Here is a 14441-nt window from a genome sequence, read left to right as displayed (position 1 = left end):
TTTAACGGTAAGCAAACTGAGTGGCCGCGGGAGGCTCCGTGGATATAAAGTCCAGCATATATGGCGTGTACAGTAGTCTCATCGCGGGCCTCCGTGAAAGATAGAGGCTCCATGGACGAAGGGACTCAAAGACTACAAGGGGCCCATATATGAGGGATCCCGACCAACACCCCTCACTTCCCAAGAAAAAAATTAAAGTGTATTTGATTCAAAGCCAAGTAATGAAATCCACTCCCCCTCCCCCCCCCCCCCCCCCCACCACCCGCAAAACACCTGGGTCGTTCGTTTCCATGCCTTTAACATGGGTATAACTCTGAAAACAGAAGCCTGGCGAGCTTGATACGACAATGAATGTGCTTCCATACATACGATGATGATTTTGTCAAATTTGATAAAAATAAAATAACTACGATAAAATTGTAAACCATGTGATTTAGTAGAGAAGCTATTCAAGTGTACATATTGGTGTAAATGATTGAACAAAAAAATTCATTGAGTGACGCGTTTGTCACGAGGCGTGGAATTTAGCGATGTGTGAGTCAATCCGAACATTTCCGGGCTGTATCCATCCATAAGCGACCCGGAGGTTTTGGGGATAGCCCGGAAGGTACAAGTAGGCACAACACCTTCGATAGGTGCAAAACAACGCAAGCGATTCCGACCGGAACTCGCTGCTCCAACAAATATGAGTTGCTTATACTTTCTTGAACCTAGTGATCCTACTGGTCTTCCCAATCTCGTTGCATTTATGTGTCGGAACCGATTCTAACATGCCATAAGGCCATACCATAAGGTTGGATAAAAGAGAATCATTAGCAGAAAATGATTTCTTTTGTTGGTTTCTTATTTCTTGGCTTGAACCATAAAAACTAGATACCTGTTATAAACATAAATTTATGTGTTTTGATTGTTTATAAAAAAACAGGTAAAATAACATTTTCAAAAAAAAATATTGTAGCTAATTCAAGTGATAAAGCATCTCAAACAACTCAAACAGCGATTAAAACATCTTTTTAGCGGGCTGTTAGACATGGTTTTACATATTATTTAGTTTTCCACTGTTATATCAACTGGGGTGGAGCAGTAGCTATGTATATCCGACTGAAATGGTTTTTTTGTATGGAGTTTTCAACTGCATATCCCACTGCTCGACTTTTTAACCACGTTGCTATGGCGACAAACACCATTCCACTCCACTTCCTAACCGATCGGTTAGCGAAGATTCTGATTGAGAAAACGCAATTGGATAACATTGGAATTTGTTTAACTGATCGACTAAATTATCCACTCCATTATCGATTTTTGTTCCCGATCAGGCTCAATGTTTGTGAATATGATCCAATGAATTTCAATATATCTTCCAGAATGCCTTGTTTTAGATCAATCTTGGAAGAATATCGTTGTAAAGTTCTTGGTACCGGTACTGGTATCTTCATATCATCGCCTATGTAACGGTATGACCTTTGACTAAAATATCTAAGAGTAAATGCTAAGGAAAGTTCTTCTTTTGTCCATCGAACAGCCTTCTTAATTCCTAAAATAAGATCAATTTGATTTGATGATAACGAACCCTTCAGCGAATCTTTCATGTTCTGCACAAAATTAGCGCGTGGCCATTCTTCTTTAATTTTTTTTGTAGCTTTATCAAGTTCTTCTATCTTTTTCAGATGTTCCTTTTCTTTTTCATTTACTTCCTTCAGTGTATCACTTAATTTGTTATTTATAGTGACCAGTTGCTTGTTGCGCTCTTCTAATTCACTAAGTTTTGCTTCTAAATTAAATATTTTTTTTTCTAATCCCTTACATTTCTTGCAAACGTTCTCTTTTCCAATCAATCTTAAATCATGTTCGTCCGGCAAGAGATTAGATGAAGTGGCTGAAATCATATTCATAAATTTTAGAATGGAACAAAAAAGCATCGCCAATTAATTAACATACCACCTTGCAGTTCCGGCCGGGAAGATTCATCATTGTTATTATTCTGCTGATGTTCATTAAACTGCGACAAATTCAAACCAGTGCCTTGTGGTAACAGGATAGATGGGACAGCTAAAATAGAGTGTATATCGGTGTAAAGAAACAACATCATTTGGTTTAATAACATCTCACCTTCAGGGTTTAGCCAATTAGCCCCACACTTGGTATTGTGCGAGCTGCTCAATTGGTAATCAGATGGCAAGAAATGTTGCGAACACACCACATTACTTGATGAAGGTATCCACGATATTTCCCTTTGGCAAAAGGCTATCCATTTTTGTTTGGTATCTTTCCCTTCTGGGAATTTATGGAAGTGTGGTGATCAGCGCCATCTGCACATCAGATGCCGCAATCTCAACGTCGCTGTCATATTCACCACCTTAAGTGGACATCACCATGTGATATAGAGTAAGTTGAGTTGACAGATATTAGATCAGTTTAGTGCAGGACGAACGAGGAAGCAGCGATCGGATGCGCCGATCACTCGTTCACTTCTCTCGCAACCGTCCGCTGATTCGGATCAATTTATACGTTATTAATATATTGTGAATAATAAAGATAAGCTCCGACTAAAAGCTTACAGAAGCATAAATTGACACCAACTTTCTTTACATTATATATTATTTTTACAAGATGCTACACAACACTTGTACTTGGACGACATATTTCACTGCTTTGTTTCGTAATTTGTAGCTATTTAATGAATTACTTTGCTTAGATAAACCTAATTCCTTAAATAAACTTAACCAGCCGTAAACTAAAAAAGCACAAAAACGGAAATTGAAACGCAGAAAAACTGTAGTATCTAAGCACTCATCAATTGCGATAGCTGTATGTTCGGAAAGATTGCAATTTGTAGGTAAACAAACTTTCCAATTTGCCTGTCAAAATTTTTATTCATTTTTTTATTGAAGATGTATCAAAACGGTGTTTTGACATAACCTGTATAGAGTCTAATAACCTTGGACCCAACACCCGAAAGCCCGAAGCGTGCGCCATCGCGAAACCGGGAATATGCTGGTCGTGGTCAGTAGCGTAATAGCGAGTAGGTTAGCTTTAGCTAGATATAGAGTAGTGTTAGGATTAGGTTGATTTAGGGGGTTTTGTATTAGTTTAGTAAGGAAAGACTTAGATTTAAGGTAGTTTTTTTTGGTGTTGGTTACTTTAGTAAGTTAGTTAGTTATTTAGTTTGAATAAGCGTAGCGTAAAAATGTGTTGCATTGTTTTTTTTCTTAATTTTTGTTTTATTAAATTAATGAATTTGTCTAAAACGAATTATCATTCCAAAAAAAAACGACGAAAGTAAATTTGATTTAAACACATTCGAAAAATATTTTCTTCAACCAGGTTCAAACTGAACCTGTTTCTCCCACCGTTCTTTGCGATCCGACCTGAACCTACTGCTATCAACGTTCTTATCGATCCGATGTGAAGCGGCTAGTCTCAGCGTTCTCGGTAGTCTGAGCTGGACTGGTTGCTCTCAGTGCTCTTTGCGATCCGGCCAAGAACGCTTGACGGAGAGAGTTGCTCTTTGATTTGATGAGCCGATTTCGTGCAAACAAAGCATCCAGGATCATTTTGAACCTTTTACTCTCAGCGTTCTTTTTGATCCGGTCTGGAACGCTCGAACCTCGTGCTCTATCATACGATGGGCCGATTTGGTACGTACAAAGGAAGCAAGTAAAATCTGAACCTGTTCCTCTCAGCGTTCTTTTCGATCCGGTATAGAACGTCGTTCTCTTTTCTTTTGCTGTTCTGTATGGATACACTTACACATTCTGTCTATGTGACTGATAACAGCGCAAGCCATATTCTGTCATAGATAACGGTACAACACCAGCGCATTGTAGCCAGAAAAGGATAGAGATTTGCGATGAAGTGAGAAGCTAATTGCCAAAATTTAAAGAGACAATCCAGCGCTAGCGGTAAATGCAATCAATGAATTGCTTCTTTTTTCCATATGGATATTATTAGTATTTGTGAGTTATTTTGACTGGATTGTGATGATCCATGAATTGCTATGTGTTTGGTGCTAAGCTGTTTCACTGAGCATTCAATAAACTCACTTGAATGTTTACCTGAAGTCTTCTTTGTGCAAAAAAAAACTTTGGGTGCACGACACGTTTAGCCTTCCGCAATTATTTATTGAGCTATTCTTATAACCAATTAAAGTGCACTACCGGACAAATCGAAACCCCGTTAGTGCACCGTAAAGAATAATGTCAATCATACGGAAACAACTTAACACTCTATGTACTTGTTATAGGCCGATGATTCAATGCTAGCTGCTTCTATCGAGAAATAATTATTCGATAAGTGTAGTGTGCGTTGCCAAACATTTCTTATTGAAATCATTAATTAGAATAACAAAAAGAGAAAAATGATCAATTTTAGTTCAAAACAAAAACAAATGTCTCGACCTTTTAATATAAAATGTACTGTATTGCGGGTTACTAAAGTAAAGCGTTTTTCTTTTAGCAGAATAGTTTTACATATTCAATAAACTATTATTTAGCTCTGTGAAACTGTGGGATTATTGCACATAAAAGATGTTACACAGTATTAAATGAATACTTTCCAGTTATCCATAAATAAAGTGAGCAACTGAAAAACGCGTAAACCTGACAGGTTATCTTGAACCTGCGTGTATTTGTTTCATAGAAGCTTTATGGATCGAACACATCGGAGCTAGTGTTTTGGCAGCTTTCAGACATGCCCGAGCACGTCGAACTCAAACTGCACAATAACAGTTTCATTCTTCACGGCATGATCACAAAAGAACATAATCAGAATAGAATTGACAGTATCCAATTAAAGGTTAACGACGCCAATGTGGAACTTTACGACAACCGATAACTAGTTAACAATAACGAATTGGCTTTGAAAACCCTGTTTTGTCAGGTTTAGGCAAATTATAAATCAGGGTTAAACAAAACTCGCCCACAATAACAGGGAGTATAATGCTACAGGTGAAGGTCCATGCAATTTGAGCAATTACTCTACGATGGAAAAACAAGTAATCGAAATGTTGGATTTAAGACAGTCGATAGAAGGTACATCCGATCTGCTTTTATTAGGTGTAGAATTTGCGGATTCACAACAATACGAGCCTCAACCCGGGCCGTGGTCACAAGTTTAAAAACAGCCACAACAACAAAAACAAAGACAACAAGACCCACAACAGCAGCAACCCACTTCTGAACAGCAGCAACAAACTTCGAAACAGCAGCAGCGTACTCAACATCAGCTTCAAGAGCAACAAAAATCACAACAGCAACAACATTTTCAACAACAGCAATATGAAGGTGAAGGTGAAGCAAATGTGCATGGCACACAATTTCATCGTTTTCCAAAGAGAAGCGTTGCTGAACTACAGTTGCTAGAATTCAAAAGATACAATAAGACAACAGAAACAATTACAGTTATAAAACAGCAAGAGTTGGAATTGAAAAAAGAATTAATGGTTGTTGTTAAATAATACATACATTTTACACGCGAGGTAGCAGAAAACGCTTTGGATCCGAACAAATTAATAATTAAGGGTTGAATTAGCAAATAAGGAATTAAAAAATCAGGAAAATATTGTTATCAAGAGAGGGCCATCCAAGACTCGAGGGTGTAGACTACGGAAACCATCTTCTATAAGTCAACCCAGATCCTGGCATACGCTGATGATATAGACATCATTGGTCTGAGGCTCTTATCATCATCGGCTCTCCTATGAAGCAGAAGCCTATCAAGGGATCGAGCAGGCAGCAGATAACTTCGGATTGCAGATGAACGAGACATAGCCCAAACTGATGGTGGCAACATCAGCGGGCCTACCAATAAATAATCAGAATCTACGTAGGCGTGACGTACAGATCGTACAAAACACACTTTTGAAGTCGTCTCACAATTCACCTATCTGGGGTCAAAGGTCAGCAACGACAATAGCATGGAAGCTGAGTTGCGTGCAAGGATGGTAGCTGCCAACCGGTCATTCTACAGCCTGAAAAATCAGTTCACCTCAAAGAACCTGTCGCGACGGACGAAGCTGGGACTATATAGTACCTACATAGTTCCGGTACTCACATACGCCTCTGAGACATGGATAGTCTGAGGATACTTGGCCTCGTATGTGTGGAAGGACAATGGAGGAGTCGCTATAATGGCGAGCTAAACGAGATGTACGGCGACCTCACTGTTGTACAGCGTATCAAGCTCGCCTGGCACCGATGGGCTGGCCATGTTGTACGCATGGTAACGGACGACTCAGCCTGTAAAGTCTCTTTAGGCCGTCCACAAGGACAGAGGAGGCCGTGGTAGGCCCAAACTGAGGTGGCAGGATGGTGTGGATGCATCTGTCATTAAGGCCGGGATAACGGACTGGCAGGAAGGCGACCGTGAGACCGTGAGTTTTTTTCGGACACTCCTGAGGCAGGCCAAGACCGCAATGCGGTTTTAGCGCCGCATTAGTAAAGTAAGTAAGTATATGTATTTGTGTCCTCTTCGAACTTTCGGATGGATGCTACGATCTTTTCCCTTCTTGTTCTACTTGTTTTGCTCGAGCAGTCGCACTTAGATGCCAAGAACTTCGCATTCATCGTTTCCAAGAGATCATTTTTAAATTTTTCGAAATTAGACACAACCTCCTTCATTAAAGACTCAAACTGTTGTTTAGCGCCACCTTATATTTAATTAAATCGATGTTCCCAATATTCACGCTGCTACCCTCGTCGAAGCAATAAACTATATTAGAATGTAGAATGATCTAAACGACCTTCGCCGTATTGCTCACAAACATTTAAACCACTTAAAAAATTTCAAACGTACAATCCCCAATTCATATTATCGCAATCAAGTTCTAGTATGCAACAAGCTGTATGCGAAAATAAGTGGGTTACAGTCAAAAACAAACGTAAGCGCACTAATAGTCCGAAAGTAGATGAAATGACTCCTGAAGTTACATATCAAAGAAACCAAGTAATTCCGCCAAGTAAATCGAAATGTTGTAAAACCCCGATTATTATACCAAAAACACATCAATCTGTGTGGCCTGAACTCTTCGTGTTTCATATTCATATTCATATTCATATTCATATTCAAATTTATTTGTCTACCTTTTGGTTACACAAATACTTAAATAATACTTATTACCTAATTTCCTAACCTAACAAAAATGAACAACAAATTATCTAAAATTTGAGAAAATTTTTTTTTAGAAAATTAGAATTTAAAATTTAAAAATTAAAAATTAAGGCAGCACGGAATTATGGAGGGTTCTAATGCGGGATTTCGTGAGTTATAAACGTGTTGCAATAGTGTAATTTGGCTTTCCAAAGTGTGTTCTTCTTCTTCTTCTTCTATGGCTCAACAACCGTTGTCGGTCAAGGCCTGCCTGTACCCACTTGTGGGCTAGGCTTTCAATGACTAATTGGTTCCCCCCCCATAGCAGGATAGTCAGTCCTACGTATGGCGGCACGGTCTATTTGGGGATTGAACCCATGACGGGTGTTCCAAAGTGTGTTACCGTGTGTCTATTGCTGATAGTGTGGTTTATAATAAGTTCTGTATAGCAGATATGCTAAATCCGTCAAAATAAAAATAAAAACGCGCGAAACAATCATACGCAGCAAAAAAAGCACACGGTGTGATAAATATCTATATAAAAACCTTTGCATTATTCAGGCTGTTGTAGGGAATAGAATAAGATATAATAAAAAATATATAAAAGATTTATGTATAGGCAATTGTCAAATAATAAGCAGCTTTGGAGAGCTTTGGAGACGACGGAGAGAAAGAACAACACAGCGATCAGTTTTTATACGAATGTTGACTAGAGCGGTCATAGAAGCAGTAAAAGGAAAAGAAAGAGAGAACAAATCAAAAGTAAAATGAAAAAAGAGAATATAGTTGAAATTGGCAATGAAAGTTTCAGATATCACGACAGCTGTTTTTTTGGTAATATATATTAGTTTACAATTAATGTAATGATGATGGTCGTCCTTCCAAAAAAAAGTTTCTTTTCTTTTTTAGTTTTTTTTTCTAAATAGCAGTGAAAATCAAGATATGTAAAAAGCATTCAAACACAAGAAAAGTTCCTTAAGCTGCAGTGAAAAACATAAAATTATCAAAAAGCACGAAGGGGGAAAATGTTACGCCCACATCGCCAGAGACACTAATCGACCAGAATCAACTATTAGAACGATAATTAAATCGAAGGATCGGCAGCAAGATACATTTAAAAATGTGTAGCATATCTGCTAAACAGAAGTTATTGTTAAAAGCAGAGCGAAGGAAAATGTGATATGCGGAGCAAAGTAAATACACGTGCGTTCGGTTCAGTTAACAAAAGCAAAGAGAAATATATTCTGTCAGATTGACATATTGGTGTATGGTGTCATTTGTTGTGCAGGGTTCTTGGGTGTACAACTACGTCGTTCTATGTCCAAATCACACTATTGCAACACACTTCCTCAGAAGGCCAAATCACACTATTGCAACACATTCACTACAACACACTCATCAAATCAGATCATACCATAACAAAGCAACCGGAAGAATTCATGCCACACCGTTCATATAAAAACAATTGTGACACACTTCTTGAAACCCTCTAAAAACGCAGCATAAGCAAATCAGGCGTTACTGCAGGCAAACTAGGTGAATCGAGAACGCATAGCAAGTTATAAGCTCAGCAACGAAAACATCCATTCTTTAGTAACAATAGTTGAAACCTTCTTTCGCAATACAGTAAAACCGAAGCATAAGCACATATCGACAAACACCTCACACCATTTCAATTTATAAATTGTTACCAATAACAATAAAATTTAATTAGGATAAAAACATATTTCAAAACCAAATGTACGGCACCCATAACATATCTTGAGTATAAATAAAACCAATTCCGATCATGGCAGGTCAGATTCGTTCGGACTGCCAAGATAGGACGTTACGCTTCCTAATACTTCGCCTTCCAACTTATTTCAAGAGTTTAGTTATATCCCCCTACCCAAGGTAAGGCTTCTAAACTCCAACGTTTCCAGTAAGGGAAACCTTCTTAAGGTTTCTATGATCGCCTGGACGATCAAGTGATGAAAAGTCCACTTCGAACAAAGTGTTATTCCACCTCGGCTCATGTCAGTAAAAACTGACCTACCGCGACGGTACTTAAGGTACAGCTGTACGCTCATTACATGGCGAACGTAGCTATCGTTTAACCTACTACAAATGCAACATTAGAGTCTGTAGCATGCATATGCTATACTCAGTTTACATAACTTTCATTACAACCAAATAACAGAAATGGTCAACACACAATAACAATCTTAAGTCAGGAAATGTAAATCAGCAAAAACACTCGTATCCCAACACACTTAAAAACATGCAAGCCACACAGTAACATTCAAAGGCGAGAAAAACATTACTCAGCACAAAACCCGTTAGAACGCACTTGGAGCGTAAAACCATAACACGTTTTACGTTTGACGTTTAATTTGTTCGGCCGCACTCCTGTCGCGCTCCGTGATTTTTCAGTAATTTCCTAGTGTTTTCTGCGTCGCATCGCATTGTTGCCTATTCTACGGACTACTAAACTGTTTCACATCATCGTTTCGTCATGGCGAATTGTTTAGTTGCACCGCAACTGTGGTTTCCTGCTGTTTTTTCCTGCTCGGCTTAGCAGTGTTGTGCTGTGACTACGCGTGATTTCGCGATGACGGCTATTTGCTTCTCGTGTGCTGAACCGCTAGAGGCCACCGGCTGCATCATCAGTTGTGCATATTGTGACGCTACGTTCCACCGCGGCTGTTGCAAATTGCCCCCCGAGCTGATTGACGCAGTATTGTCCAATGTCGACCTGCACTGGAGCTGCATTGGCTGCACTAACATGCTTAAAAATCCGCGCTGCCGTTCGGTAAAAGAAATAGGCGCCCAGGTCGATTTCCAAGCCGCCCTCAACTCAGCTGTAGCAGCTATTGGCAAGCTCGTTGAGCCTATTGTCGCCGAAGTTCGCAGTGGTTTTACCCTCCTTCAAACTGCATCCACGCCTCACAATCGGAACTCTGATCCTCGACCAGCTACTGGTGGAAAGCGGAGGCGTATAATCGAGGATTCGGCATCTCCTGGTGTAAACAAAATTGTAAACAGTCGCGGCAACATCCTTTGTGCCGCGTCATCGCCAAACGCATACACCAACACCACGATTGCCGTCCAGCCGGGACCTACACAACCGCATGAACTGGTGGGAACCGATCCATTATCATCACCGCTTCAAGCTGCACCTCGTGAGCCATTCACAGATAGGATCTGGATCCGCCTATCCCGCTTATCAACGGCCGTCACTGTGGAACAAGTGGTCGTTTCTGTAAAGCGTCGCTTAGCCACCGATGACGTTAAAGCGTATTGTCTGCTGAGAAGAGGGGTTAGTGTGGACAGCATGAATTGGCTTTCATTCAAAGAGAGAGTCTGATCACCGCTACACCACACGCACACCAACAACGACTCACCGTTTAGCCGCACGCACGTCTACTCCACCTGGTCCTGAAACAACATCATCACAACAGTATCACCCCCCGGTGAATGATACAGTATCGGACATAAAGATAGAACCCTGGTGTTTTCAACGCACCTTGCACTTGTTTTACCACGTTACTTGTGTGTGTGTGTGTGTGTGTGTGTGTGTGTGTGTTTGTGTGTGTGTGTGTGTGTAGTAGAAAGAGAGTGTGCTTTTTAATGTGTATTTGCAAGTGCGCGGGTTTGTGTCTGAAAAACGTAGCTTGCTATGGTTTCATATTGCATGGAAAGTATTCTGATAATGTGTGTTATCATGTGAAACAGCGTGCGTTTGCACTTGGATAAAAGCTAAAGTTTGCATCGACAGCAGCGCTTGTTCCTCGGAAGAAACCGCAGGTGTGCTGGTTGATGAATGTGCATGCGCAGCGATGTGAAATGGACACGCGCACAACAGCAATGAACTCGGCATTCCCTCACAGGTGTTTCTCCAGTGCACGCCATAGAAATGCCTGCGTGCATCTCTGCGTTGAACGTTGTGTGCGCATGTTAAACTTTGTGCGTGCATTGAGCTGGCGCGCAGGTGTTCTTTTCAATGGGCGTTTTGTTTCATGAGCGCGGCAGTATTCGGTTCTCGATTTAAATGGGTAGACACTCACTCGCTTACTCATTGATAGTTTTTATCCATACGCTTTTTTTGCTGCTCTACAACGATGTAATTTAACACGTGTAGAAGCAGAACGCAGGCTGAGCACGGGATCAGCCGTGTCCAACTTTTTAACCAGCGCGTTCTTGACGGTCCAAGCAAGCAATGTTAGTAACAATGGGTCGAGGTAAACATTGTACCGATGATCAGCGCCATATAATAAAGCGAATGGCGGCTGCTGGCATTAAGCGCAAAACGATCGAGTTTGTAATGGAACGATCGCGCACTTTTGTCGCAAACGCGCTTCGGACATCCGAAATGTGTTTAGACAACCAAAACGCGCTTGGACAACTGAAACGCGCTTGGACAACCGAAACGCGCAAGTCAACCGGACTTCCTCAGAAGACCACGGCGAAAGAAGACCGTAAAGTTGTTAATAGATCGAAAAAACACTGATCGCGAGGGCGGTGGTTCTGCTTATTACATCAAAAACCTTACCCAAAACACAGAAAAACTACTAACAAATCTAAACGAAACGACATACTTGTGAAACAAACACACACACACCAATACACATTCAAACACACACACACACACACACACACACACACACACACACACACATGCACACACACACACACACACACACACACACACACACACACACACACACACACACACACACACACACACACACACACACACACACACACACACACACACACACACACACACACACACACACACACACACACACACACACACACACACACACACACACACACACACACACACACACACACATACATACATACACACAAACACAAGTAACGAGGCAAAACAAGTGCACGGTGCGTTGAAAAAACCAGGGTTCTATCTTTATGTCCGATACTGTATGTAGAGTTTAGATTGAAAAGAAAACGTTTGTTCAATTTATGTGTTGTGTTTTTTTTAGAATGGCTCCATCACGTAATTTGAAAACGTACACCGAAGATGCGATTAGCGACTGTATTAATTCTATTAATGCCGGTAAAACATTGTACGCTGCCTGTAAGGAATTTGGTATCCCAATGTCCACCATCCGTTACAGAATAAGTGGTAATTGGAGAAATAAGTTTAAACCGGGTCCACAGTCTGTACTATCAGCAGATGAGAAACAAAACATTGCTGACTGGTTGAACGAAATGCAGGATCGTGGATTTCCAGTCACTCGAAGAGTTTTGCTCTTTAAGTTAAAAGAATTTCTAGAAGCTAATCCAGATCGAGTGACTCCTTTTCGTAACAACAAACCGGGTAAGCAGCGTATGAGTCAGTGTTTAAATACCAATAATTTACAATATCTCCTCACTTCAGGTCGCAAATGGTTACGCGGCTTTATGAGGCGCAACAACAGTTTTTCCTTCCGTATGCCGGAAGCTTTGTCTAGTGCTAGTAGCCGAGTTAGTGAGAAAGATATCCGCGGATCGTTTAATTTGATAGATGGTTGGCTAACTGAGAATGGAATGCGAGAAATATTGAATGATCCAGCTAGAATTTTTAACGCAGACGAAACCTCATTTTTCCTTCATCCAAAATCAAAAGAGGTTATTGCTCGTACTGGTTCCCGCAATGTTTACGAAGCAGAGCAAGCTGCTGCCGAACATAATGTAACAGTTATGTTTGCATTCGGAGCCATTTTATTGTACATCCTGCCAATACTGCCAGGTAAACGTTTGCGTTACTGCCAGGTGAACGTGTGATACTGTGATACTGCCAAGTAAACGTTTGCGGCAAGAGTTAGTGCAAAGTTTTCCTTCCGAATGGGGTCTTGGTCAAAGCGAACGCGGTTGGATGGATTCTCCTAATTTTAAAGGATTTATTCATAAAATATTTCACCCTTTTGTCATCAAACAAGGGGTGAAATTTCCTATAATATTATGGCCATTTCATGGCCATGCATCGCACAATGCACTAGAAGTAGCCGAGCTCTGCAAATCACTGAGCATAATTTTGATATGCCTATATCCTAATACCACACATATTACACAGCCCGCAGACGTGGCTATATTTAAGCCATTAAAAAACGAATGGAAGCGTGCAGTAGAAGGTTGGAGATTGAAAAATCAAGGTTGTGCTCTTAACATCTTGCACTTTGGGCCAGTTTTATGTGAGGCTATTGAAAAAGGAATTCAAAAGCCATCGATTATCAATGGTTTTCGGGCATGCGGATTGCATCCATTTGATGCTAATGCGGTAGACTATTCCAAGTGCATTGCCAAGACAGCAGCTGCTTTTAAAGTTGAACATTCTGAAGTTGATGACTCTTGCGAAGCTCTTCATACATCAATTATGGAGCCAAATAGCACAGCTAGACAGGAAGATAGCGGTGAGGACAACGTCAAAATAAGCATAGAACGTATAATTGAGGCATACGACCTGATTGGTGTTGATATGAGATCTAAAATCGAAGGAGACCTCTTGTCTTGTGAACCTCTTGTCTCGTGAAGAACGTGTCATTCGATTTTTTTTACAGAGAATTTGTTCGTCCTCATGTTGTATTCGATCAACAAAGATCTCCAATGAATATCTTTGAGACCAATTCTACGGACATCGATGTAAGCAAATGTGAAATTGTTCACATTGAAGACAGTGAAATGTTGCCAAATATATTGCCTTTAAATGAATATCTATTCGATCAACCACGAACTGGCAATATTATGTTAGAACAGCCTAAGGATTTCGAGCATGGTAAGTAAAAAACTGACGTTTGCAAAAAAAAATTGCCAAACGAACTATAGAACATTTTCCCAACTGATATTAATTTTGTAATTACAGTGGAGATAGACATCTTGGACGGACATAATACTACACTTAGCCTGCCCGAGGTATTAACTCTACCGCCAACGCCGCGTCGTAGTATTAAACATCGAAATTACAAAACAAATTTTCACCCCGTACTAACGGCTGGAGAGCGTACGGAGGCAATCCGACAGAAAAAAGAACAAAAAGAGAAAGAGGAGCAACTAAGAAAAAGAAAGGCTGAAGAACGCCGAGAAGCCAAAGAAAAAAGAGAAGAAGCAAAACGGGCAAGATTGGAGGAACGCGAAAAACATAAGAAAGGAGGAAAACCAAAAAAATCAAAGCAAAACAAAAACCAGAACTAGTTATGATTAGCAATTAATTAATTTGACTTCTACATAGACTATAGATTATGATATTTTTGGTTCTTGTGTGTAGAATTAAGACTACCTACTTGCCACTAAAAAAAATCTTTTACTCTTGAATAAAAAAAATTAATGGTTTATAAAATGGAAAAACTACTTTATTTCTTTTTTGCGATCAA

At 40.1% G+C, this 14441-nt stretch overlaps 1 long non-coding RNA gene across 1 annotated transcript; it reads right to left on the bottom strand.

Moving 5' to 3' along the window:
• Window positions 1–276: 276 nt before the first annotated feature.
• Window positions 277–14229, bottom strand: LOC133392895 (uncharacterized). Its single transcript, XR_009765874.1, has 3 exons — window positions 2110–14229; window positions 1939–2049; window positions 277–1876 (listed from the first exon to the last, which is right to left on the bottom strand). It is a non-coding gene; the product is annotated as an uncharacterized LOC133392895 (long non-coding RNA).
• Between the last annotated feature and the right edge of the window lie 212 nt (window positions 14230–14441).

Source organism: Anopheles gambiae, chromosome 3 (genome assembly GCF_943734735.2).
Source record: "Anopheles gambiae chromosome 3, idAnoGambNW_F1_1, whole genome shotgun sequence".
Classification (NCBI taxonomy): domain Eukaryota; kingdom Metazoa; phylum Arthropoda; class Insecta; order Diptera; family Culicidae; genus Anopheles; species Anopheles gambiae.
The sequence above is the reverse complement of the archived record's forward strand: the minus strand, read 5'-3'. Positions and strand labels throughout refer to the sequence as shown.